Raw genomic sequence first — 5,231 nt, 5'->3', positions numbered from 1 at the left:
GTGTTAGACTGGGGAGAAACTGAAGAAGAAAGGAATGAACTCACTCAAGGTGAAGACGAGTATGATTCAAATAACAATACAGAAGGTGAGGTAGCAAATGGTTCGGATTCATGTCAAACTTCAGAAGAAGCTCAAGAAGACGGGAGGACTCGCAGACCACCTGTGTGGATGGAAGATTACGAGAGCGGAGAAGGGTTGTCAGAAGAAGAAGTGAGTCAAAACTTTGTGTTGTTTACTTCAGGTTCCGACCCAGCCACTTTCGAAGAAGCTATCCAAAGTGACAAATGGAGGACTGCAATGGATAATGAAATAAAGGCAATAGAAAAGAATAGCACCTGGGAGCTTACAGATTTACCAACCGGAGCTAAGACCATTGGAGTGAAATGGATTTTTAAAACAAAGCTGAATCAAAATGGAGAGGTGGAGAAGTATAAAGCCAGACTTGTGGCAAAGGGATATTCTCAGCAATACGGAATCGATTACACTGAAGTCTTCGCACCAGTGGCTAGGTGGGATACTATCCGCATGGTAATTGCTCTTGCTGCTCAAAAAGGATGGTGTGTGTATCAATTAGACGTTAAAAGTGCATTCCTGCACGGGGAGCTAAACGAAGCAGTTTTTGTTGATCAACCACAAGGCTATGGGAGGAAAGGTGATGAGTCGAAGGTGTATAGGTTGAAGAAAGCCTTGTACGGCCTCAAGCAGGCTCCGCGAGCTTGGTACAGCCGCATCGAAGGCTACTTCATCGGAGAAGGGTTCGAGAAATGCCCTTATGAACATACCTTGTTCGTGAAGCAAAGTGAAGGAGGTAATATTCTCATAGTTACCCTTTACGTTGATGATTTAATATATACGGGTAGTGATGAGAAGATGTTCAAAGAGTTTAAGGAGTTTATGGAAAAAGAGTTTGATATGTCAGATCTTGGTAAAATGCATTATTTTCTTGGGGTGGAAGTAATTCAGAGTGATGAGGGGATTTACATTTGTCAAAGAAAATATGCGAGGGAATTGTTAGAAAGGTTTGGCATGAGGGAGAGTAATTCTTCAAAGAATCCTATTGTTCCTGGGTGTAAGCTGATGGAAGACGAAGATGGTGTGAAGGTGGATGCTACACTGTATAAATAGATTGTTGGTTGTTTGATGTACTTGGCAGCAACTCGACCTGATTTAATGTATGTGTTAAGCTTAATTAGCAGATTCATGAGCTGTCCAACTGAGCTACATATGCAAGTGGTCAAAAGGGTGCTTAGGTATCTCAATGGTACAACTAATTTGGGGATTCTGTATAAAAGGAATGGAAGTGAGAAGCTTGAGGCATACACGGACAGCGATTATGCAGGTGACTTGGATGGCCGGAGAAGTACGTCCGGATATGTTTTTATGTTAAGCACGGGTGCAGTCTCATGGTCCTCTAAAAAGCAACCAGTGGTTACTTTGTCCACAACCGAAGCTGAATATATTGCAGCTGCTTTCTGTGCATGTCAAGTGGTTTGGATGCGAAGAGTTCTTGAGAAACTAGGTCATACTCAACATGGAAGCACCACTGTGTACTGTGATAATTGTTCAACCATAAAGCTTACGAGGAATCCTGTGCTTCATGGAAGAAGCAAACATATTGATGTTCGCTTTCACTTTATTCGTGACCTGACTAAAAACGAGACTTTGAAGCTAGCTCACTGCAATTCTCGGGATCAAATTGCAGATATTATGACGAAGCCATTAAAGCTTGAAGTATTTGAGAAGCTGCGAGGACTGCTGGGAATGTGTTCTATGCCAGACATAAACTGATTGCACAAGTGCAATTAGTTTAAGGGAGGAAATGTTGGAAAGTTGTTACGTAGCTGTCAAGTTTGTTTAGTTACTGGTTTTGTGCATGTTGTTAATAATCCCTATTTGTTAGGGAAGTGCGTTTAGGTTTGATTTAGTCTAGATCATGATCCACGTTTAGTTAGAGGAAAACGTGGGGTGCAATTTTTTTTTATCTTCTTCATTGTAAAGGCTTATAAAGCCATGAGTTGTAGTTGAATTGAATAACAAGAACATTCCTCCAGTTTCTGTGTTTAGGTTGTCCAGTTCAACAACTTCATCCTCCGACCACCTCCAATTGGTCCACCGGCACCATCTTCTTCGTCTCAATGTTGCCATCACGCTTGAGGTCGTAGTTCATCCAATCGTCTATTGTGGAGGAAGAATCGAACGCCGAAAGCTTTTGAAGCTTTGGCTATTCTTTGACTTTTTCCCATGACTTCAACCACTGTTTGGGGTGTTTATGGTATGGAAACTCATCTTCTCGTCATGCTCTACACGTCTGTGTAATTATTTTTTGAATTCGATTATGTTTTGATGATTTTTGTTTCTATGTTGTTCCGGCTGTTTCTGGGCAAAATCTGGTGGCTTTGGCAGCTGTTTATTGTGGTCGATATACGAAAGACGATCAACTCTTCGTGCTGTACGTGCTAGTGTAAGTTCTTTTTTTTTTTCAAGTTTGATCAAGTTTTCAAGTTTTAACTTTGTCTTGTTATAAATTCTAGTTACGTGTCTCTTTATTGAGACCAAAAAAAGTATACAATTCCAAAATTTATTCTACCCCAGCAAGTTATGTGGGTGAACACAAAAAAGGAAAAAAGAAAAAAAACAATATAGGCACAAGGCTTCTAGGAGAATACAAAAGTAGGAAAATAAAGGTATATATGTCCCAGCATGCTTCTTCCAAATAGAACACAAATTTCATGTTTGGTCAAATACAAAAAGCAAAGAAACACAATAAAGATGGGAGTGTAGAAACCAGTACAATTACCGTCTCTTCATGTGGATAATTAATTGGTTCATATCTATCTCTAAAAGAAAGGAAGTATACAGCTGGTGATATATCTTGCCCGTGCAAGTTGGTGCCAAGGTGGTGTTTGAGACTGATTCAAATTCAAAGTATCATCTATCACTCCTATAAAAGATACTCTACATCAAAAAGACGAGGAGGACCAGAGGACGTGAGCAGCATAGCTGCGTGAGGAGGATTGTGAAGAAGCAGAGGATAGCAGCCGAGGAGAGGAAGAAAGAAAAGAAGAGGGTGAGACTTTCATCAATCTGCACCTTTCCTTTGCTGTTCTCAAATGATGCAGGCCTCCATCGCCTCCAGCGATACCGTAGAGTATCATATCATATATGCTCCGACACGGCATGCCTTAGGGTGCCGATATTGTCATTGAGTTCCTGCACAGCGTGCCGTATCATCTTCAAGCTCTGACATGGCCTGCCTTAGGGGGCCGATATTGTCGTCGATCTCCTGCACGCCGTGCCTTAGGGTGCCGTATCATTGTCAAGCTCCGGCGACGCCTTCGGGCACCATCTTTGCCCTCAAATTCCAGGGCGCAGGCCTTGGGCTTTCAAATCCTAGTAGTAGGCCTCCCTATATTGTAGCTGCAACAAGCTTTACTCTCTCAAATCCTGGCAGCAGCGTCTCTATAGCAGTTTCAAACTCATAATGAAAGTCAAAGCTACAGGCTTCACCGAATCTGCTGTCAAACAACAACAAAACCATAATTCATTCCTTGACAACCACAACAGCTAAAAAGCCTTCCCCGAGTCCATACTTTATTTACAGAAGCACCAATAAAAAAAAAAACATAATTGGTGCAAAGAATCTAAGAGAAGTAAATAAAGAAGTTCACCTTATAAACCTTCGAGACTTTGAAACTACTGTGACTACAATCACCTGTCATGCTTGAACCTGCACAGCAAACAAATTTGTTAAAATTGAATACAAGCTTTGAAGCATCCAATTAAGAACAGATTTGGTGCACAAGTTTTATGTTTGCAGAAGGCTTTTAACACCAAAAGATGACGAGCATGTGTTTTTGGGGTGATGTGTCAAGGTGCAAACAGAATAAGAGGGTAGAGGTTGGGCGGTACGGTAGAATTGCAAGGCTTCGAAGCGGTGCCGATATAAAAGCTAAAGGAGAAAAGTCTTTGACGGTGGCACTTTTATCTAGGCATGAAACTTTAATCTAAGTGTGGTCAATGCCATCAGAACAATCCCAGAAAGCCATAAAAGCACAAAGAAATATATAAAATAAAGAATGAGTGCTCTGGTGATGTGCAGGCCACGAGATAGATTAAGGCTATGCATAAGACAAAGGGGCTTAATTAACAAAGTTTCCACCACAATTGCAGAAGCTGACAAAGTGGCATTGCAGACCATCAATTCATGCACAAAAGCTTAATCTACATATTCAAACAAAAAGGGCTTGGCGGTGGTCTTCTAGTCAAGTTGAAATTCAATGAATGTTTGGTGGTGGCATGCTTTCCAATCAAATTTGAAAGTTCAATTAAGGTGAACGAGACAAAAGAACTAGTTTGGATAGAGTGCAGTAATATGAAATGAATAATGAGGCCAAATTCTTTATTGTGTTTCCCCTATAGTACCTGCAGTAAAGATAAAAAAGAGTTAATTGCAACGACTTATTGGTGGAATGACTGGAATCAAAGAATGCAGGCTCATATACGCACCGGAAGAGTCAAAGGCAGGAATATTGCTGTCACAATCCAAAGTGCACTCTTGCCTTGTTCGAACTCCCAAGGCCAGAAACAACATTCAAAGCCCATAGTCGCCGATAAAGAAGACCAAGAAGAAAGTTTCAGTTTTGTTGTACACAAATCAAATGAAGGGGTGAAATAAAGAGTGAGTTCCTCACCCAATTTGTGTATCGAAATCTCAATTGCAGGCTGTGAAATCCTTTTGGGCAAGAATATGGTTGTGACTCCGTCCTCAATACCATCTTCGAATTGATTTCGGTCTCCAAATCCATCTCTGATTCGATTTGGCAAAAATGATATGCCAAGCTCGTGTTCACCTAGGTTCTGGGGCAATGGAAATTGAAACCAGGCATGCGTGGGGAGTGTAGCTGGGTGCCCCTTTATCAGTTTTGGGCCTCCAAGAAGCATTTCTGATGCTCAAAATAAAGTTTGATACATGTCTCCGGATCTTGGACAAAAAAATGGAGACTCGGAGTTCACTCGATACATTTAGGGTCCTTGTATTAAAATTGGGGCCGAAGCTTTATGGATTGAGGAACATGATTCGCGAGGATACAAAAGAAGCTCATGTCCAAATTTGGGCCCATTTGAAGAATTCAGCAAAGCATTACGCTGTGGGTGTTATTTTCGAAATACTCGAGCTTTGGTTTCGTTAAAAAATACTTCGAAACCCAAATGAAAATCCTTTTGGTACAAAA

At 41.1% G+C, this 5,231-nt stretch overlaps 1 long non-coding RNA gene across 1 annotated transcript; it reads left to right on the top strand.

Moving 5' to 3' along the window:
- Window positions 1-2,057: 2,057 nt before the first annotated feature.
- On the top strand, window positions 2,058-3,441 carry LOC121049026. Its single transcript, XR_005799152.1, has 3 exons — window positions 2,058-2,272; window positions 2,404-2,461; window positions 2,845-3,441. It is a non-coding gene; the product is annotated as an uncharacterized LOC121049026 (long non-coding RNA).
- Window positions 3,442-5,231: the final 1,790 nt, after the last annotated feature.

This window comes from Rosa chinensis, chromosome 5, assembly GCF_002994745.2.
Source record: "Rosa chinensis cultivar Old Blush chromosome 5, RchiOBHm-V2, whole genome shotgun sequence".
Classification (NCBI taxonomy): domain Eukaryota; kingdom Viridiplantae; phylum Streptophyta; class Magnoliopsida; order Rosales; family Rosaceae; genus Rosa; species Rosa chinensis.
The sequence above is the reverse complement of the archived record's forward strand: the minus strand, read 5'-3'. Positions and strand labels throughout refer to the sequence as shown.